General features: G+C 40.2%; 1 protein-coding gene across 3 annotated transcripts in view; it reads left to right on the forward strand.

The window, feature by feature from the left end:
- The window catches only part of LOC122401073 (putative polypeptide N-acetylgalactosaminyltransferase 9), a 348351-nt gene that overhangs the window by 193207 nt on the left and 131331 nt on the right, over nt 1-23813 (forward strand). For all 3 annotated transcript variants that reach the window (XM_043403009.1, XM_043403011.1, XM_043403010.1), the window contains exon 4: nt 15955-16004. The gene's annotated coding sequence lies outside the window, so the exon portion shown is untranslated. The remainder of the gene's footprint in view (nt 1-15954; nt 16005-23813) is intronic.

Raw genomic sequence — 23813 nt, forward strand, 5'->3', positions numbered from 1 at the left:
CGTTTCGTCGGTAGAAAAATGGTGGACAGTGAAATGGGCAATTTTTCTCCGCGGGGCCTGTACCGTGTCGGTGCAACGAGTCGAACATTTGCAAACACGTCGATTCGCCGTTGAACGTTATCCTTCGTTGGCCGCTTTTTCCTCTTCCGGAGTTATGAATTGTTGCACGCGTTTCAACGAAAATCATTTCCACCGTTCTCGCGCGGGTCTGGCGAAATGAAACCGGGAAACGTTTCTCCGGTCGCAAGAAACAGTGCTTTGGCTTCTTCCCGAGACGGGAAGCGTCTTCGTGTCGTTACTCGTTTGCTCGTAACGAATTGTTGAATGCAAGGTTTGCTAAAGTGATATTTTCTTGAGTCCACGGTTGCATCTCTGGAACCAGTTGCCAACTATTTAAGCAAAGTGGGGGTTTATTACGAGTACAGCGCAACGTTTATGTTCTCCAAAGGAATGATTTTATGAAACTTTTTATTTTAAAGTCTCTTATTTATAAGGTTGACCCAAGATTATTAGTGACCTCGATTACTTTATGACATTGTTTTAATTTTAACGTAGTTTCAATTTGGAGACTATTCTGGGACGTAATTTACAGTAATATTTTATGAACGATTATGAATTTCTTGTTCCCACGGTTTTCGAGGATGACCCTAAAACGCCGGGTCGAAAGCGATTCTGGGGTCAGGAATATAAGCTGGCTCGGTAAGCCCGTCGTTGTCTGTCGTATTTTACGAGTTGCTGTCTTTGGACGGTTGGAACAACGACAGGATAGATAAGTTATTTTCTTTCGGGGCGCGAATGTTTAGAAACTTTCCTTCTTGTCGTTCTCTCCGCGCCCAGCGTGCCTGGAAATAAAACGGATTACGTTTCGCGACGGCGAAAGAACAACGCCGGAGGAGAAATCGCCGATGCAAATTTCACCCCAGGGTCCAGGCGGCTGGCCTTTCGACTTTATTCAGTGAGGTCATTCGTCTTTCCCTGGTTACTGTTCTTTTTTCTAATTTCGTTGCCCGCTCGGAGACGAATACCACCGTCGAGGATTCTCGCGACTTCCTCAACGTTGACGAATGACCGCGATCGCGATACAAAACAAACGTCAACTTTTAATATAAATTCGTATAATTTCACCCCTTTGTCGTTTTATCAAACTTAATTGTCTCCCTTATCTGCACTGTATTACTCGGAGTTAGAACTTCCTGTCTTAACGGTTGCAGGGCTTGGAATTTTTCCAGAAATTGCGATGGCGTTTGCTTGCTTTATTATATGTACAACAAATAGGTTATGTTGGTTTTCCTAACCGTCTCACGTTGTTACAAAAATCATCTCCAGTGACGATTGTATATGTCTGGAGTTTCGCTTTCAGTTTTGGCCATGGGTTCTACGAACTCATGGTGTTTATTATACAAAGATAAAAGTTCGTCGCTAGGTCGAACTGCGCTTCATTCTTGCCGTTCTACTGCGGGTGAAGTGCACAGTTCAGTAACAGATCTCTTGGAGAACGGAACTCTAAGATATACCTTTACGTATTTAATAAAAGTGAAATTCTACCATTAATTATTATTGTTTCATTTAAAATCATACGTCCCATAATCCAACAATTCCAAGAGGTTAAACAATTAGCAGTACGAGCGTATGACTTTATCGATCGTTAGACCTTAATTATTTTACAGGAAACTTTGGAGTAACTGTTCTAGTTTGATATATTATTTACTGCACTTAAGTGCTTCTAAATATACATATGTAATTAATCCAGAAATCGTAATACAGCATTGTTTCTCGAGTCACGTAGTTCAGGCTTTAAAATAAATTCCAAGTACCAAATTGGGAGGAATTTATAATTCCAAAACGCAGTTATAAATTTGTCTAAACATGGGTAAGTCACGAACACATTTTATCATTTCATAGAATAATTATTCGCCGAAAGACTTTCCAACAACGTAACGTCGGGAAGCTGAAGTGGTTCGAAATAGAAAAAGGTGGGATTTCGGGCGATGATTAACGACGTTCTCGAATATCGTGAATCGCGAGTCGAAGTGGTTGTACTGGTTACACGACGCCCAGAGCTCATTAATCACGGTATTTTCGAAAAGTGCTCTTCAAAGGGCGAGCGTAAACAGAGATATTCATTGGCGATATTTTGTCCAAAGAACCGTGGCCCTCGGCTACGTGGCGTTCTCGCCGGGAAGTTCGTGGATCCTTAAAACATTAATGGCCTTATCTTTTGTTCCGGCTGAGTCGTTTTAAATCCTGATGCGTTCGTGTTTGGCGCGCCTTCTTACGTCACCGTGATGGAGCATTAATCAACCGACGTTTACGGAGCTCTCTATCTTTCTGCCCGTGATGCACGCCATCATTCATTCGCGCGCCGGCTCCATTACAATTTTTCAACTTTACCGTCAATTTATGAGCGCAACTTTCGCGGGAAAATAAAATCGTTTCCCCCCAGACCCGGTGTATCGCGTCGTCATTTTTCTTTATATACTTCGACGGAATTATGCTCGGAAAGTCGAAAGTTACACCGACGTTCGAGTACCTTTGATTTCGAACTGTCTAGAATATTCAGAGTTGCACGGAATTAAATTGTTTTCTGTTAAATTGTTAACACGATTTTCTTTATGCATTCCCCCATTCATTTGCAGACGCAGTTCCGCGGATATATTCGTTTCTAGATTAAAATCGGACACCTTGCGCAGAGATTTATGAACTCGGGGTGCAGATCGATAGTCGATACATCTGACCACGTAACACTGAATCAAACTTTATCGCTGGGCCTGTAGCAACGGATTAATGTATTCTGACAAATGCTTATGTTGTGGTATTTCGAATTGTTGTTCGACTGTGAAATAATCTGAAAGGAAAAAAAAGATAATAAATTAGCTTGGTAGGTTCAATGTATACGTCAGGTAAAGTATTTTGAAATGAATTTTTAAACAAATACTCAGGGACTATCTATTTTCGAGATACCAGTATGTAATATAGGCGACATTTAGGACGTTAAGCTTAAGGAGAATGAATTCGACAAACGAAAAATGCGGGTCCAAATCCTCTACCAGCAATTCGATCAGCAGATTCTTTTTCTCTCTAATCCAGACGCTAAATTTGCGAGGTCATCTCAATGGTGGTCACTGGTGACCGGCACTTTAAGAGAATATTCTACTGCAGACCTAAAAAAATCAATTCTTCTCGTATCAAATTTCTCGAAAGAATTTCAAGTAGTAATTATACTGTTTTAACTGGTTTCTATATTTGAATATTTCTATTTTCGGTAATTATTTACTTTAGCGTTTCCTCGCCAATTTCGATCACCTTGAAAAATGTTGTCAAGGTCGATGTTATGAAGATTTTTCTCTATACATAGGTATAACCGCCGCTCGGCCTTAGTGTCCGAGATTTTTCTTCACAAAGATCGCTGCTACTACATACAATGAATTCTGTCTATACGTATGTACATACGTGACTGTGGCAGCGTGTGTGTAAGCGTTGAATCGCCGATTGTTTATTGTTTCTATAGATACATCGAGGCGGCCGACATAAACGAATTTTACCCAAACCTTACTTAAACCTAACTATTCTACCTAATAATTAATATAATGGATTAGGTTTAGGTTAGATTCTCTTATACCGACCGCCGCAAGGCGGCCAAGTATGCATTCATCTTCCATTTCAATTTTCTTTATTAATATTATCCGACATTAGCTTGACACGGTATACATTATTTGTCGTTGGTCGTCATGATTTTAATATAAGAATACCTGCATTTTTTTATATAATGGCAGACATTTTTCCAATTTCTGTTAATAATAACGACAATAATAATAATAATAATAATAAAGAATAAAGTTTAATATTTTATCTCCAACTCAACCCGAGGCTAATTTAGACATAAAATTATTTTTGCAAATATCTCAAAAACGAAGGCCGAGCGACGGTAACATGTATAAAGAAGAAATCTTCATAACAGTGACCTTGACATCATATTTCAAGGTCATCGAAATTGGTGAGGAATCGCTATAGTAAATAGTTACCCTATTTTCGACACAATAATTCGAAGAAACATCGAGGAGGTCGGTAGACATAGAAAATGTCAAAATATCTCTAAAGAATTTAAAGTAGAAATTATATTGTTTTAATTGGTTTTTATATTTGAATATTCCTATTTTCCACACAATGATTCCAAGAAACATGGAGGAGGTCAGTAGACATGGAAAATGTCGTGACAGTGAGCGCGGTAAAAGCGGGAAAAAATCGTGGAAAGCGGTCAAGCGACATTTATAGTCTCGGTTGATAGTCGCGACGGTGACGGGGCTGCCGTCGTCCGGACATCAGAAACACCTCGAGAACAATGTGGAGGTACCCGGGTAACAAGACGGCGCTGCAACCGGCTGCTTATCCCGAGGAGAATGAAGTTTACGCGGCGCCGAGTGCCGTTATCTTATGACGACGCGGAGGATTAAGTTTCAAGCACCGACGGAGCTTGCACTTCTTGGCTGCTTATGGCAAATGCTCCGAAGCGTATTCGCATCCGCGCAATTCTCCAGGCCGCCCTCCGTTTCCCTTTCGCGTGAATATTGTTGTCGTTGTGATAAGCGACGGTGTTCCGCGACACTCGCTGCTACTCCGAGTGAATCTTTCGTTCTTACGCCCCAATTCGTGTTTTCGGAACGCTCGGGGGTTCGTTTTCACGTGCCATAAAGCCGCAACTGTTAACGCGACACGACGTTTTCTCCTACGGTTGGTAGGAACGGTTCAACACCTTTGCCAGACGAAATTCGTGAAATTTTCTACGGAACTCTAGCTTATAGACTATTGGATATTATTTACTGTAGAGTCTGTCGTAATTTTTTACGACGTTACGAATTAATTTAAATTAGAATTCAGAGTTACTGGAATTCAGTGAATACGTTTACTCTTTTCAGTTGCAATTTTTCAAAATTTTTATTATTGCACTTTGTTCCTGTCAAAGTACATGTTAACTTTTATTTCAAACGTATTTTTGTTAGATTAGTGTAAATGTCACAAAAATCAACCATTAAGCTGAACATCCTCTAAAGTCTCAAAGTAAATGACAAAGTAAACATAGAAGACATCATAAATAATAGTAGGTATTATGGTCATCGAATAGGGGATAAAACGCCCTTTAAAATGAGCGTTCGAATAAGTCGATAGCTTTATTAGTTTCGGAGATATAAGGGTCCGAAGCGTTTATTTACGTTCATTGTTAACAATGAATTCGCGCGCGTGACAATAGTAAATAGTGCGTAGTAAATTCTTGGAAATACTACGACTTCCTGGTCACGTGATTGTCTCTAGAAATTAAAAAATTACCCCTTCACATAAATTGCGATATCTCGAAAACGGAAAGTCGAATCAACAAAAACAAAAAACTATTTCAAAAAGGAAGCTTTGCCACTTCCAACGATGGTACAATTATGGACAAAACGTAAGCAGCTTTGGAACTGCACGCGTTAAAAATTTTACTAATTTCGCTACGTGTTACTGAACTGTTTATTAAAATATTACAACCTGTAAGTAAATTATTCGGATGATTTTGTGGTGGAGCAGTTGTGAGAGAGCGTAATCCTCTGCTGGCGAGTGCGGGAAGTGTCGCCACAGAATTATTTAACACACACTAACCTAATGCATCCAAGTTACGAGGATACGTCCGACTAAAAGAAGCACATGTGTTTGCAAGCCTCGATGAATATAGCATTTCGAGAGGCGCGTTTCGATCGATTGTACCACGTGTGATACACTGTTTGCAGTGTAAATTCCGACGGAGTGTGTTTGCGATGCGTTTCGTGCAATTGTGCAACGACAATACCGAACTCGTAGTGTATACATAACAGTTGTAGGGGCAATAAAATGTCATTTCGACAGGATTGATCCACGTGGTTGATCGAACGAAGAAACGTGGCATCTGTTGCTGACGAGGGTTTACTGCAGATAATGTTCCCATCGTAAGATTGATAGAAAATTAATTGCAGACGTTCAGTGCGTACCGTTAAACCATATTCCGTGGTTAAAAGTTTGCAGTGAAGTAGATAAAGCGGTGATTCGGTCAGCTAAACCGTGGTAATTCATCCGGTGCATGAAACTCGATCCAGAAATCACATTGGAATCGTCTCCGAACGCAATAAAATACGCCGTGGAGAGAGAAGCTAGTCGTAGGGGCGCCGTAAAAAGTTGGCTGACGTTAATGGCTTGGTAAAGATTACGGAGAGCGGCTCGTGACGAGAAGCAAAGGACAGAGTGCCGTTATTCTCCGTGGCGCGATGCACCGATACCGCGTCTCTTCGGTTGCTATCCCACGGGGGTCGAAGTTTTCGCTGAATTATGCATGATCCTTCTCCCTTGTCCGTCGTGATAACCGTTGACTGCCAACGTCGCCTATTTTGCCACGCCTTATTTAATAATAACGTCACTTTCCTCGCCGGGGCGTCCCTTATCAGCGTTTCGTTATTTCGTGGTGCCTGTATCGGTCGGTTAAACGGCAATGGCGGTCGAAGCTCTCGTAAACTAAAGGATACGATCCGTCGCGCCCCTTTTCATCCCTTCGAACCATCCTTTACAGTCAGAAATCGTCGGACACTTGAATATTTTAACCCCACAATTGTTTAATCTTAGATTGCGTTTCTTTCTTGAAATAAACTAGAATTATCTATATATTAAAAGACTCACAGCAATTCGAAAAGACACTGGAACGTAACACCTAACCCTTTCATTCCCTCAAGAGCCACACGATATTTAGAATTATCGAACGTACAAACTTAATTACATTCGTACATGTTATTTATTTTAATTTGAATTTTTATTGCTGCAGGTTTATTACTTCCTCCGTAGAATTGAAAATACTTAATCAAACGAACATTTAACCCCGTTACGTATGTTTCGATCGATTCCATCGAAAGATTCTGGGGAGGCCGGGCTTTTCGACGCGCAGCGAATTTCTGCACGTCGTTATTGATATGTAAATATCATGCCTTAAAAGATGAGGCCGCGGTAACTGAAACATTAGTGTCATACATATATGCATGACGTGGCAATCTGTGCATTCTAGCGAATGATGGAGGCTCCAGGATCGAGGAGAAATTGCGAATAAAGCGAAGTTTTCTCTTTATAGAAAAACTTGTAATTTGCTTCGCATGGTTTATAAATTACCGTTCCTCGGTTATCGAAGAAGGCCAAAGCCGCGCGGTTAGAATCATTTATAATAATTACACTTGTCACGACCCGTGCGTCTCGCGAGTCGGAAAGTGAATGGAAATACTTGAACTTTAAAAGTCATGAAGTACGAAGCGATCGTCCGTAGTTTCAACGAGACTGAATCTTTCGAAAAATAATTAAACGTTCAAATAATTTTCTTTGATGTTATTACGAAACCGGTTGAATGACTGTGTTACAAATAATTTCCATATTGTATAAACGTGAACGTATGTGTTCTTTCCGCGTTAATAAAAGAGGGTTATACATAATACATTATTCCAAGCAGTTAATAGTATAAGGTGTTGACAAAGTTTTTACCTAGTATGTTTTCGTTTCTGGAATAAAATTAATAAACAGAAATTTCACTGTTGTGTCGGGTCAAGTTGTTAAACTCCGTTTGCAACGCACGCCACAGACATCTTACACCTATTGATAATTTACCAACATCGTTAGCGGATGACGAATAAGTCTCCTAATAGTCATTTCAGAATCGTTGTTCGGTAAAAGACTTATACATCGAGTTGGCGACACACAGACAGGATTTATTTTTCTTACGGCGTAAAATTACACGTTTGATTACTATCGACTATTCGCAGCCAGTGTTGCAATATGCACACTGAAAGAGTAAACGAGCGGATCTCTTAATCAAACTCGAACGTAAATTGCTAACCCTTGACGTTTATTTCAGTTTCATTATTAACGTTGCATATTTAGCGAGGGATATTTGAAAATTTAACACGCAAAAGGTCGATTCGTTTGATACCTTGTCGACACGATTTCCGTTAGATGCAACCACTTTAATAGGGAACTCTCTACATTATTTATCAGGATTCTAAATTAAATTTTGGTAAATTAACCCATCGTTCGATTAATCCTATTTTCGTAGCGTAAAAAGTGCAATAGCATAGGTTTAATTATCGAAATATATTACTATTGTATAGTATTTGGACGAATAATTACAGACGCGATGATAATTATTCCAGGATTTATTTCACGTTTCGTGACAATTGGTAAATGTTAGAATTTCGTTATTCTGGAAATGTAGATCATTTCCTACCTGAAAATCAGGATAAATGTTATCTATTAAATGTAATCTATGTTCATTGCAGATATTCCGAAAGAAATCTTTTTACTCGTATAATATTTCTTGGTAAAAGCTTCAATTAAATGAGATAAACGGGCAGCGAAGTTTGATCCGCAGGATTTCTTTTCTCATCTCTTCTATAAACTCCCAGATTAAGAAACTGTTCAATCGTTCATACCAAAGAGTGATACAACGAAGAATGGATGGACGGTATACGTAAAAATAAACGAAAAAAATTTCGAACAAAATGTTTTTGTTCGAAACTTTATTTTTAAGAAAATCGATTCCAGAAATATAGACGACCCCATCTCGTTTGTACACAATACGTGCAAGTTTATTATACAGTGTCAAAGCGTCGCTTTTTTTAAAAAAGTGAAATAATACCGGTGCAAAAAATATTGATTTAAAACTAGTTTCGGTTACACGTTGATATTTTTTTTTAATTTCGAAGCAATAGAAGTGTAACAAAATTGCAAGCACGTTTATTTAAAAATGTCCATTTTTGTGTCGATTTAAACTCCAGAAAGGCTAAAGAAAATTAGTAATTACACGATTAAAAAAATATCGTAGCTCGTAGTGGTGCTACTATAAAACGAATTGCTTGCTCCAAGGCGTTCAAAAATCGATTTTTGTGAGGAAGTCCCGTACGGAAAAATTTTATTTCGCGACTCGAATTTACATGTTTGCGTCACTTTATGTAAATGGTGTACCGACACTTTTTATCGGTGGCGTGCATAGGGCAATGTGCAACGTACGAAAACATTTCACCATTTCGATTTCCATTTTCCGCTCTATTCAGTATCATCGAGCAACACGGTTTTCCGAACGATTTCACCGAAAATCGTATGGAAACTTTATTCGCGCGCCAATGCGTCTTGCCAAACCTGAAAACGATCTTTTATCCCCCACGGCACGGCACGATATACGCGCGAGTCTACTAGAACACGACACGTTCGGTTTATCGTCGATCTTCCTTTCGCGCTCGAATCTGCGTTTACACGTTTAACCCATTAGGTTAATCCCGCTTGTAAATTCAAACTCGGATCCGTGGAACTGAATTTTTTGGTCGAGCTTTGTTGTATATATGGTAATTCATCCAGATCGAGCGTTTAAATTGCGTGTACAGCAATAACAGATATTTATCGTTCACTGAAATTGGAAGAAATTGCAAGTATAAGTTTCTGAATATTCATCGAGAGAAAAAATTGTCTTTCCTTCCTTATATAATCTTCTGTGTGCTCGAAACGATCTTTAAAATAAATAAATCTTTCTTATGCAATGGATTCTTACCATTTCTAGGAGAAAGTTACCAACTCCGACACTTGTTTAGAAATTGGACACTTTCTCCTAGAAATGACACTCATCCGTTTGACCCATCCTGCATGCATAAATTTTATAGTGTGTAGAATTATATTTGAGTTTGGACGTTTCGTTACTGTGAATTTTTATTAATTCCTGCCAGTAGATTTCAGAGACGTGGAAAATGGACAAATCGAACGAAATAATATAATTGGAGTCGAAGAAACACAAAATAACGTCCTCGTCCGGGGAAATTATATAATTTTATTTGAGTTTGGACGTTTCGTTACTGTGAATTTTTATTAATTCCTGCCAGTAGATTTCAGAGACGTGGAAAATGGACAAATCGAACGAAATAATATAATTGGAGTCGAAGAAACACAAAATAACGTCCTCGTCCGGGGAAATTATATAATTTTATTTGAGTTTGGACGTTTCGTTACTGTGAATTTTTATTAATTCCTGCCAGTAGATTTCAGAGACGTGGAAAATGGACAAATCGAACGAAATAATATAATTGGAGTCGAAGAAACACAAAATAACGTCCTCGTCCGGGGAAATTATATAATTTTATTTGAGTTTGGACGTTTCGTTACTGTGCATTTTTATTAATTCCTGCCAGTAGATTTCAGAGACGTGGAAAATGAACAAATCGAACGAAATAATATAATTGGAGTCGAAGAAACACAAAATAACGTCCTCGTCCGGGGAAATTATATAATTTTATTTGAGTTTGGACGTTTCGTTACTGTGAATTTTTATTAATTCCTGCCAGTAGATTTCAGAGACGTGGAAAATGGACAAATCGAACGAAATAATATAATTGGAGTCGAAGAAACACAAAATAACGTCCTCGTCCGAAGAAATTATATAATGTTATTTGAGTTTGGACGTTTCGTTACTTTGAATTTTTATTAATTCCTGCCAGTAGATTTCAGAGACGTGGAAAATGGACAAATCGAACGAAATAATATAATTGGAGTCGAAGAAACACAAAATAACATCCTCGTCCGGAGAAATTATATAATTTTATTTGAGTTTGGACGTTTCGTTACTGTGAATTTTTATTAATTCCTGCCAGTAGACTTCAGAGACGTGGAAAATGGACAAATCGAACGAAATAATATAATTGGAGTCGAAGAAACACAAAATAACGTCTTCGTCCAGAAGAATAATTCCAATTTCGTAAGTTTTAAAGTCAGTGGAACGATTTTACCCGTCCAAGCATCGATGAACTTGCAAATAGTATTAGCGAAATCACACGGAAGGAGGAGGAAAAGGGATTTTCCACGGTTGATCGGGTCCTTGATCGTGGACGGTGGTCTTTGAAGGGTAGAGAATTCAAATGTTCGTCGATAATCTCCGGCCCCTTTCGGTGGGTACTTGTTTTTCTTTGGCCTTTCATCCGTGTCCCGAAATCTTTGACGATTGCTCCTGTCGGTTGTCGTTCGACGGACGCTCGACGCACGAAAGCTGGAAAAAATCTGGGCTTTGCACCGTTACCGGTGGAACCGGTTTTGCGGGTCGAGCCTGTAGAGTTCGAGTATCCACGGGGTTCTCTTAATCGGTTTGATTTACAGCGATGAATACGCCGCTGCGACAAATTGCTAGGATCACGATCGAATGCAGCCCCGCAAATCCGCTTTCAAACGTTCACGAACGATCGGGGGTTGGAGGGGGAGAGGGCGAAAGAGGATCGGCGGCGCATCGAATCCGGAGGGCAGAGCGAGAAACGCGAGCTCGAAATCGAGGTTTGGGAGGGGATAGGAGAAAAAAAAAATCGACGAACAACCGCGGCGGCTATGGCGCGGAATCCGACGCATTTTTGACGAGGTATTTTTTTCCCCGGCGATTTTTTCTCTCTTTTTTCGGCGTGTAATGCGAGCACGGAGCCGCGCTTGTTGCATTTTGTTCACGGTCGCGCCTGCAGTTATCACCGGCCGGGTTGCGTATCCGTGCGAAATTGCTTTTCGCGACGCACCGTTGAATAAGGAACTTTTCGCGGTCGATCGAGAGTGGTGGGGAAACGAGACGGAGGACGGAAAAGCGTTAGACTCCGAGTGAAAGTTTTTTATTGCAATTACACGATCGTCTAATTACTTTTTTTTTCTCTCTTTCCAATCTCGGTGCTTTGACGAAATTTCGAGTTTCCGATGGAAAAATGGGAATTGAGTTGTAAAAATGTGATGGGAACGCGTCGTCGCGGCAGAATGGCAACTGGGTTTTATAAATCTTTGCGCGAATCGTTTTACTTTACTTCGTCGAGCTGTGGAATCTGTTTCGAAATTTCGAAGTAGCGGGGAAGAGAAACCAGTGTTTTTCGCGGACCACGCCCGACGTTGAAACACTCGAATTTGTTACGTGCTGTTGAATAATCGCCGCGCATGAAAATACAAATACGGCAGATAAAGTTCATCAATCGGGCTGAAAACTGGATTGAGGCTCAATTTTCGAGTTACACTCGCGGCGAAGAAAGTATTAGAAAACGTTATGTTTTCGTCGAATCATGGTCACTTTCTTCTACCATCTGCACTTTGTTTTCTAAATCAATTTCAATCCGTTTTTGCCAATATAGAATATTAGTTCAGTAAATTCCAAAGTATCTTTGCTTTGCGAGCATATACGCTGTCGGCTCCTACAAAGTTCGTGAAGTCGATTATTTAGCAAATAAAAAAGAAAACAACGCTTACTTGCCAACACAATAATTTATTAAGAATTCGAATATGTAAACATAAAACGAGCTAACAGAAAATGTTCAGTGCGGATTTATAAACGTTGCTATTCGTACAAGTTCTTGAAAATCTGAATCTAATTCTTTAAATCTTGAATTCTGAGCTGGTCCTGTTCGGTCGTTGTTTAAATACAAAAATTCTATCATAGAAGGTGTCTTGATTGGTAAATCGTTGCGAACTCCTTAAATTTAAATAAGTCTCGTAAATTCTGTGTTATTAAATAATTTGTAGGGTTTTAAACCCTCGTACTATTAATATTTAAAAGGAATAAAGGACGCCTCTTAAGCTGTTCGACAATAACAATGTTTGGAAGTCCAAAACGTACGCGTTTTCCGGGGCGAAAGGTTTAATTTCTGAGCTCGTAAATAACCGACGCGCCGGGGGAAAAAGAGCTTCGAGGCCTTCATCGACGAATGGCAAAGGCCAGTCGTGCCGAAATAAGGCCTTTGAATTCGCCCGGGTACGGATATTAAACGGCACGGACGACGAAACCTCCGAAATCCCGAAACTCCATGGCCCGCTGGCAGCAATAATAACAAAATGGGGGGAAAGAGAGAGAGCAGACGCATCGGGATTATGGTCCCGCGACACGCGGAAGCACTTCCGCCAGCCGTGAGCCTTCTTGATTTCGCGGAACGAGCCGTTTGTCGAGTCTCTTCTCGTTTTTCCCCCCCCTTCCCGCGAGTAATGAAAAATTGCGGCCTCGCGCGTTTCCCCCCTCGTCCCTTAACTAAGCCCCGACGAAGTAGTAACATCAGCTTCTCGCGCGACCTCGTATAAAATGCATGTACACACCAGACGTTTATAATTTCACGCTGGAGATGGCTCGGCGAGAGAGGTTGAAAATGGCGGACCAGCGACGTGGAATCGCGACGGATGCGTCCCGTGAAGGTATCCTGGATTACGATACGGTTTGCGTTTACGATGCGGGCGTGACTTTCCCGCTGACTTCGAGATTAATAATTTCTTGCGTGCTCTTTTGCTTTTACGTTTACAGTTTATCCGCGACAGGGCAGGGGAACTCAATTCCAATTAGCCTCGCGTTTCTTCTCAACGACTTCGAGCATTAACTATCCATTCCAGGATAGTTTCCCATAGATCTGCTAACGGTCGATCTATAAACGACTCTCGTTGGTTCTCAGAAAGTTCATGAAGCCGATTATTTAGTAAATAGAAAAGAGAACAACACTTATTTGCCAACACGATAATTTATTAACCCCTTACCGATGTCAGGTTTTACAATCATGAATCATTAAGTCTTATGTACAAAAATCAACACATTTTAATATTCACAAGATATGAGTACTTGTACGAACAAATTGAAACAAAATAGTATACGTTTGAAAAATTATTTGGAATTAAATCGTACATCAAGGGCTTAACAATTCGAATATATAAACATACAAAGAGTTAATAGAAAATGTTCAGTGCGGATATATAAACGGTTCAATTCGTACAAGTTTTTGAAAAGCTGAATTAAATCCTTTAAATCTTGAATTCTGAGTTCGTCCTGTTCAGTTGTTGTTTAAATACAAAAATTCTATTAGGTGTCTTGATTGGCAAATCGGGGTTGGCGCATCCCATATGTCAAGAATGTAGGATTCTCGGAAACGGGGAGGTTAAATAAAATGTGCACGCTGGTATATATATATATATATATATATATGTGTATCTATTAACAACGCGACTTCTCGCACGCAACTCGCCAAGACTCTCAGACGTGAACTCGCGACGATCTGATCTACGCACGGCACGGTGCTCGTCTTAAGAGCGGTGCGATTTCACAATCGACGATTGCCCTAACCGAAAAGGGCGATTGCACGCCGTGTGCAAACCACGCCGTGTGCAAACCACGACGTGTGCAACGCTGAACCGTTAACGGATTCCCAAACATATCGGCGCCGGTCTGTCGCAGCATGACCTGGTCGCCCACACGCACACACGCACACGCACTCACCCCACAAGAATGCAAATGTATACATCAATTTCCTATTGTCGAGTGAGGCAGTGACATGGTAAAGTTGCAAATTCCTTAAATTTAAATAAGTCCGGTAAATTCTGTGGTATTAAGTAATTTGGATGGTCTTGAACCCTCGTACTATTAATATTTGAAAGGAATAAAGAACGCGTCCTAAGCTGTTCGACAATAACAATGTTTGGAAGCCCCAAACAACTATAATTAAATCCTAACAGAAACCTGTATTCTTGATAAAAAAGCAGTGGCTCTCAGTCAAGGAAAATCATTATCCTTTGGGTAACTTTTGTTTATTAAAAGAATTTGACCACGATATTAAGAACCTCTGCTTGGAACATCTTTCGCGTTTAAGTCTCGTTCATCTAGCATTTAAAGGAAGAAGGGATCGGAAATAGAAACTCTGGCAGGGATAAAATTGCACGGTTTCACAAATCTTCTTTCCACGATTTTCGCGCCGGTATCAACGACAACAAGCTCCTCCGGGCTAGAGCTTAGTCCAATTACCGCGACACAGTGGCAGAAAATCTCAAGAAACAAAGGTGGAAATAGGAAAAGACGAGGTCCTGGGAACAGAGTCGCGAAACGCAAGCGTAGGAATTTCTTGGCAAACGATACGCTCGTGCAACCGTGAGCGAAAGAGGAGTCTGTAATACAGGGCAAGTGGACGCTAAGTGGAGAACCAAACATCATGAAAATGGCTGCTGGTGCAGAGGCGATGTTAACCATAACGGTATCGGTATTTATGGATAAGTCGAATGTAATTTGAAACGGCAATTCCAGAGGCGCGAAATTCGTTTACAACACGCGGGAATGTGAACTTTTAACAACGTCGAAGCTATCTAGGATAGCCGCCTCGGGGGTGAACAGAATTTGCCATCGACGATTCGAGAAGTCCGTCTAAATAGTTGGAATAAATTTTGGACATATTTACTTCGATGGAACTGAAATGATAAATAGATGCAACGATATCTGGAAAAAAATGAGGAAGGCGTAAATAATGGACGTTGTTTTGGCGTCACGATATTTTCGTTTTGAATTTCGAGGAAAAACAAAATTACAAAATGTGTCTGGGCGGTGTCGTGTTTGATCGTTGCACGAGATTACACGTACACGCTTGCAAATGTTACATTTCGCGATATTACTACGTGTTCCGTATGCGGGTTGCACCGGCGGATATCCTATCCGTAGTTTATGAGCACTTAAATCTTAAGAATGAAATAGGACGTGACATTTTATGCTTTTATCGTGCAACGAGCGCGGATAGGAATATTTTATTTTCCAATCCAAGTAGCCTCTCCTCCGCATCACCTATCCGTCACCTGTCCAAGTTATGCGTCTCTGTGCCATAATTTACCGCGGTAATATTTTTTACCAATATATTCATGTTTCTCGTACAACGCCGTAAAATTCATATTTCACGGATACCTTTTCATATTTGTGTTACTATTTGTTCAGACAGAGCGCGATCATAAATTATTTGTAGGCTCGCTCCATCATCCGACAGTCGATCTTTTTCAATAAAATCTTGCGCGTTTCGTAGAAAAATTCGTTTACTTGTACAGTGTAAATTTTATACATAATTAACACGATTGAAAATCGTCATTAAGCGTCTCCTGATTGCAATTGGATCCACGAGCAGTATTTAAAACTAATTTTTGTTTCAGAATAAAGAACTCCTGCCAATATTTGCGTGGGCTTGCAAAGGGAATATTTGGTAAGTTATACAAATTTTAATTATCCTCGACATTCTCGCAAAAGATCGCTCGTGCATGAATTTCCTATTCATCATTAATTTAAAACGTTTAAATATTTAATATAATATTCAAAGGATTTAATGAAATTTTTTAAAGGAATTTAAATTCTGTATATCAAAGTACGAAAGATCGTCAAAATCGAAGTGGCAAATATATTGTAGAACACGCAATAAATATTTCGCATGTGCTCTGTACAATGGACGTAGATCGACGGTTTCAGTAATAAATAATATCAAATAGATAAAAAATCGTAACAAAGAATTTTACTTGTCAGGTTTTTCAGTAATTATTGTTACGTTTTCGCGAGATAAAAAACCGAGATTTATATTTATGTACAACCGGTATTTCATTCCATTTTTGTTACCACTTACTTGATTAATGACTCTTTCATAAAAGTGCTCTTATCTCCCATTAAAAGTGTGCTCTTAAAACTGGTGATGTCTTAAGTAGACTAATATTCTGGCGTTTTAAGTATAAAATCTTCGTTTATGAAGATGATACATAAACAACATATTAACGATAATGTCTTGACCAGGTCGCGTAATAATTTCGTCAGCTCTTTACAAGCAACAAAATTCTCTTTATTTGATAAAACTTTGATGAATCTAATAACATCGACAGGATTGATTTTAGGACCTCTGAAGCTTCAGATTCTTTTTTTAACATTCGTAACAATTATTCCTAATTGCTAGTTTGTAGAAATCAGTTTGCGTCTGAGCTTCCCTTTAACGCTCCGACTCTTTTAATATTCACATTCTTAGCGATATAATGATTTCACTTCCAGGATAGTAATCTTCCCCTTATAATTTCCTATTATAAAGCTAAATCCTGTAACGAGGAAAATCCTCTTTCCCTGCTGAGTGCCGCATATTCCACATGGCATGCTGATATTCACCGCGTGCGCTTGGAATTAAGTAGGAATATTATTAAAATATAGATATGGACATTCCGTCGTTCCTAGGACCTCCATCCATTTATAGAATTTCCAACCAAACGCAACCATTTAATACTTTCGCTTCCACGTCTGTTTAAACAAAATATGATTTCAAATTAAAGTCACCCCTAGAATCGCGATAAAACTGTTAAACTTGAAAATCCAATACTTAAAAAGTTATCCTGGCCCCGGAGAACAAAGATTGTCGCCGGGCAAAATTGTTCGTTAATTCGCGGATTCGCGTAAAGCGTTTAGCGTTTCGCCGCCGCGAATGATAAAACCGCCTATTACGTGCCCTCCCGGTGGTTGGCACGGTCGGTTGAATGGGGCCAGAGCCATGATAACAAAACTCGTCTGGACGAGGGATATTAATGCTCGTGCGAAGACGGCTTTAATAAGTCTGCGACGTAATGAAAACCATTCATATAAAAGTTTCCTTCGCGAGGTGACGCTTTAATTGAACGCGGCCGCGAAGAGGTCTCAACGGCAGCCACCAACCCCCCACCTTACTTCTTTCTTATGCCGAGCTGTAACAAGATGTCAGAGATTACCCAACTCGCTTTCCCTCTTTTCCCAACCGCCCAGCCGCCTCGTCGCGTCCTCTTCCCTTTTCCACGGCCGAATCCGGCCATTACTTTTATGCCCCCTCCCCCCTCCTCGTGACTTTCATTAAAAATTTTCTGTTGGTCGAACCGACGGGAGCCGCTTCCTGGGAACGTTTCAATTGATATCGAGCCTACCATTCAATCGGGAACAAAGCGTAGAGAATCGTGGTCGGGAGCTTCATCGGCGAAATCGGGCCGACGGTTTTTCTTCCCTCGACGGGTGGCCGAGGTATTAAAGGATCCGGGCTTTCAGATTGAAGGTGTAAATGCGGGTTTGATGGGAAATTTCTGATGGCCGGCCACCGACAATGAGAGGCGTCCTCGCCCAAAGTACTCCTTCCAAGGGAAATAGACTGGCTGCTCAGCGAGTCGCGTTTGTTGGCCGCATATTGAACCCCTCAAACGCGTGTCTGGGGCCTTCGACTTTCGATCAGGGTTCCTTTCTCCCCCGGGACTCGGCGTGAAATTATGCGATTTCTTTCGCGGCTACGGAAAACGAGAATCGATTTTTGTTTTAAAGTTTCTATTTGGAAGTAGTCTCAAAAGGGGTGAATATTTATTTATTTCCATTCGTGAGATAGTTCTGTTCTCATATAAGTAGGCTCATGTGATAGAATTAATGAAATGGGAGCTTTGTAGAGGGTTGCCTCAACCCCTAAATATTTCTTACATTTTTGCATATTAAGTGTATTTTGTAATGTTTGAGAATTCAAATTTCCCATAAATGTATAGACAAGTGTAAGCTGTTTGCTTGGTGAATCTGATATCTTTAATCATTTTCTAAAAGTCTTGCATTTTACCAAAATATTTTACAGAAATTATACGTTATTCCGTGAAGCAATCTACCTGACGATCCTGCAGATTGTGTAAAACCGAATTTCCATTAACTTGCACTGAAAATTTTTAAAAAATCCCGTGTCAGTCGCGAACGTGATTTTTATTCGCCAGTCCACGGGGAGAGAACCGATACACACTTAAGGTTGCATGGGGGTTAAAATTCACGAGCAGGGTGAACAGTTAAACAGAAATCCAGCCCCGTGACTTACGACAGCGGGTGTCCGTTTCAATTTACTCATCGCGCCGGACGACAGCGACGCTCGGCGTGTTTAATTTCATCGCGGGCAAACGTCGTGCGAGAAAAAGCTGGATAAAACGGCGGCGGACCTTTCTGGTAAATATGTTTACCCTTTGTACGCGGCGATCTTTTCACCCCCTGCCGTGTTTTCCATTTTGTTTTCTTTTGCCCCGGTAAACCTACCATTTCTTTATCAGCATTCTACTCGATTCTTCTGGCTGCCCTTTTTTTTCTCATAACCGTGTTTACTATCTCTCTCTCCCCCCCCGCCCTTCCGTGTCCTCCTTTTCTTTGATCATATTTTCCATCCGTTTCGCAGCATTTTTCCTTTGTTCGCCAAATTTCACGCGCTTACGTCGCCCCCCTTTCTTGTATTAATTAATCCTACCGTGTTCTTTCGTTATTTTTGTTTCGCGGAAAATTCTTTCGCTCGCCCACGCTCCCTTCCGTCTGCTCATTAATTAATTTCACATCGTTTTTCCACGTTCTTCGTCCAGCTTCCTCTTGTTTGTCACACTCAGCGACGTCCCTCGCCCTTTTTTCGATCGCCTATTTACCGTGACGACCGGCTGGATCATTAATTTTTCATTGGCCGTCCCGCAGTACGAGCTGCTAATGCCTCGTACCGCGCGCGAAATAAACCAGATTCATCGATTTTTCCGTTCACCGCCCCCATTTGCATTCGTTTTAATGAGCTCGATACAATTACGCAACTTTCGAGGTGGTTTCTGCGTGGTCCAATTCCGCCACGGTGTTGTTCGAGGTTGCTGTTCCGGTGTACAGTGATGATTCTTAAAATGAACGTCGCTCTGGAACTGGTGTGTTCATTTTTCGTACAGCAGAGTCGAATTTTGACACCAACAGACGTTTATGCTAGCTCGTATCGTTTTCTAAATATCGTTTTCACGTTTCATTACGATAGAAATGTTCAACTTACGAATCACGTTCATTTTAAGAATCATTACTGTAGTCTGCCGGTCATAAATATTACGACACTTTGTCAATATTTCGATTATTTTAACTTTGTAAAAAAAAGTCTTCCTGGGGTCATTTTATAAGTTGAACCATCTACTTGTTATATCCACCCCTTAAAAAATCAATGTACAATTCTCTTTGTCACTTTATTCCACTTCGAATATTGATATTGAAATGTTCAACACATTTATTACATTTGTACAAATTGAACCGTTTATTAAAAATAATATAATATAAAAGGAAAGTGTTAATTTGAATAGAAGTGCATATGCGACAGATGCAGTTATTACGAATGGATTTTAATAGACATAGGCATACTGTATCAGTAAGTTCTGAAATATTATGACGTAAGTGTATCGAGTACTGTTGTGGGTTTAGGAGGTTCCTGCGTCGAATTTGCGAATTTCCATGATTGTTCCATTGGCAGTTGTTATTTCGATTTACATAAGGCCGTTCAGTGACTCAGTAATCGTCAGCACTTTCACGCTTTCGGTACATCCGTGAATGCAGTCCCCAATCAGTCGTGTGTTTCGCTGTTGTTTCGCGTGATATGTACACGATACGCCCACTATGGCGTGCTAGTATTTGCCAACGCGCGTTATTCCCTGTGGGACATGTGGCGTACTTGTGTATCTCTGTGTGGCGTGTTCCGGAATTAATAAAGCATCGGCTGTGAACGTTTTCTTCGTCAAATTTGTATTTTCGATTAAACGTCGAATACGCTGCTGTTCGATAATTTTCTTTATTTAAAATATTGCATCAGTTCTTTATAGAAAAATGGGTAAATAACAAACAACGTAGGGTTTTGATTTTAATTATCTTTCGGTCCGCTATCCGGAACACCTCGTACAGTATAAAGTTACAGATTTATGCTATCTCATAAAACAACAGACTACCCGTCGTTTATTTTATAACGAATTAACAGGCAAGTCTGAACTGTGAATATTAAATTCCAAGCATGCGGGGCTTTTGCGTCTTGAAATATTTAAGTAGTCATCTCCGAATTTAAATAGAGTTGTTAATTCTGGGCCGATAAAATATTACTAGCTTGAGAAATACGTTCATAAAAACAATTTCTACCGTTAAACCATCTGATTTTCTGCCAGCTTCTCTGCATCTCGCGAATCATTATTAATACTAATTCTACATTTATAATAAACATTCAAGAGTAAAATTTATCGAGAATTGTCAAGCAAGAAGTTTATTATAATTCGAAGACATAATCTTCCCGTTTCGAGGTTGCTCTTTGGCAAATGCAACGGGGATTTGATGCAGTTGCAGTCGATTGGTATATGCATAGCGTCCAGTCGAGCGTACGCGCACGAGTGAATTACTTCGCTCGTTATTAGCAATTAAAGGCTATTAATAGTGATCATCAGTGATTCAGCCATGTACCGTAAATTCTAATAGCGTGTAGGCCTCGGCGTGATGCAGTTGCGATCGGTTCCTGTTCGAAGTCAAGTCGAGCACACGCACGCGAACGAATTACTTCGTTTATTATTATCCATTAAATGCTATCGATATAGATCGCGAAGCATCGACGTTAAAAAAATAACAAAATTTCCAACACGGGATACGGTGTTTTCGTTCGAAAATAATCTTCCCTTTCAATTTTTTGTCGCGATGTTTGCTGTATTTTGCACGTCGGAAAATTCTTGCGGAAAATATCGAAAATTACGAGAGACACTCGGCACGCGAGGTCGAGCGCGTAATTCGCACGTGTGCGCTTTTCTTCGTCGAATGGAAGGGTCAATTAAATTCTCAAGTACACGTTTCATTAAAAGCGTCAATAATCCTTCCATTTTTCAGCTTCGCGACATTCCGTGAAAAAAGTCTCTTTACAACGACAGAAATTATTTCAGTGATCACAATCGTGTAGAGAAAATGCAGTTGTTTACGTCAGAAAATGTCGATACAATTTAATTAAAATGAATTAACTGTATGCGTTCCACGTACGCTTTCTGTTTCGCGTCAAGTAATATCCCTGGGATTACCTGGAAAAGCGTTTTTGGAAGAAATTAGCTGCAGTGTTTTCAGTTCTCCATTTAGATTCATACATTGTGTAAAATAAGTTCCCGGAATTTCTCACTTTCAAATCCCATAGTGCATGTATTGAAACAAATTTTTGTGTCTAAGTAGCCAATATTGTATTCAGTCGTTACGCTAAATTTCATCGCAATATGACAACCAGTGTGTTCACGGCAGTTATTTACACCGGCCGATCTCGAGTGTGCTCTGCGATTTTTGCGATGGAAAGAACTGTCGAGCAAAGAATTTGCCTTAAATTTTGCGTTTCTAACGAAATTTCTTGTGCCGAAGCGTTAGAAATGTTACAGAAAGCCTATGGTAAGTGGTGCCTATCAAAAACGCAAACATACGAATGGTACAAGGCATTTGAGAAGTGCAAGATTTGCCACGTGCCGGCCGACCGTCAATGGTGTCGACCGACGAAAACATCGGAAAGATAAAAAAAATGGTCATCGATAATCGTCGCCTGAGTGTTAGAGAGGTGGCTCATGAAGTGGAAATGTTTCACATGTCCGTGCATAACATTTTAACTGAAATTTTGGGCATGAGACGCGTCGCTGCACTTGTTCCGAAGGAGCTGAATTTTCTGCAAAAAGAACATCGAAAAGCAGTTGCTGAAGACATGATTTCACGAGCTTCTAGTGGCTTTACTTTCATGAAACGCATCTTAACCGGTGACGAAACATGGGTTTATGAGTACGATATGCAAACAAGTCAACAATCTTCGAAATATCGTTTAGAAAATGAACTAAACCCTAAAAAACCGCTTAGAATATCGTTTAGAAAATGAACTAAACCCTAAAAAACCGCGTCAAAGTCGCTCGAAAATTCAGGTCATGCTCACTGTTTTCTTTGATTATCGTGGTGTTGTTCATTCGGAATTCCTTTTAGATGGACCAACAGTAAATAAAGAATATTATTTGAGTGCCATGAAAAACAATTCTTGGATCCTGCACCACGATAATGCTCTGTCGCACACATCGATCTTGGTACGCGAATTTTTGGCCAAAAACTCAACAAATGTGATCGAACAAGCACCGTATTCACCAGATATGACCCCCTGTGACTTTTTCTTATTTACGAAACTCAAATTACACCTTCGGGGAAGGCGTTTTGAGTCGATAGAGGCCATAAAAAAAAATTCGCAGAAGAAACTGCAGGTGCTACCTTCTTCAACGTTTAAAAAGTGTTTTGAAGACTGAGAGAATCGTTAGTGTATGTGCATTGCTTCTGATGGGGCCTGCTTTGAAGGCGACAGAATAAATTTGGATGATTAAGTAAGCAATTTGAGTTTTATTTACAAATTCCGGGTACTTATTTTACATAATGTATATCCTGGGATTACTGAAGCAACTGCAGTTAAATAATCTAGTAAAATCTGATTTTGCAACGGGAATTTGATTTCTTCTGGCGTGTGGATCGATTAAAAAGAGCGAGCGTGAAAGCGAGGACGGAAGAGTGGTGTTAATGGAGTGTCGCTGACACTACACTGACATAACACTGCGTCACAGTCTCTCGGCCATAATCCCCGTGAACGATCCGGCGCAAAAACGCGAGAATACCTGTTGAAAGCCTTCGCCTTGCAAGTTTACGAAGACTTGGCTAGCGTTGAAAGACTTCCGCGCCATCCGGGGGGAAGTTTTGGGATCGGGAACCGACGACGATGTTCGGAAAGTTCAGCCAGAGGTGCCATGAAACTGCCGAAAACGAGCCAAGGCTTTGATTACCCAGGCTCGGTACGGGACTCGATTGATTTTCAATAGTTCCGCGAACGATTCCTGGGCTTCTTGGATTCTTTGATTATTCTACCGTAAATTCCCACGTTTTCCGTCGGGGACCTTTATTAAATTCAATGGCGCGTATTGTTTTCTGTATGGAGAACTTTTAGCGTAAAAGGGAAAAACAGAATTGCCCCCTTTCGACGTCTAAGTGGACGTAAAAATATTGGATTTTTATCACAATACGTAACGTTTCGTTTAAAAATAAAATCGTAGCGCTGATTACATACGTTCTCTGCAAGCATAAACGAACACGAGCTCTCCGAAAATAAATTGTACGATGAAAAATGGTTTAAACCAGTTTGGGAAAACTCTGCTCTCTTGTAAGTTCTCGTGTGTAATTCCTGTAGGAATAATTTTACATCAACGTGATT

This window comes from Colletes gigas, unplaced genomic scaffold (assembly GCF_013123115.1).
Source record: "Colletes gigas isolate AHSC1104 unplaced genomic scaffold, ASM1312311v1 Colletes_gigas_Sc00021, whole genome shotgun sequence".
NCBI lineage: Eukaryota > Metazoa > Arthropoda > Insecta > Hymenoptera > Colletidae > Colletes > Colletes gigas.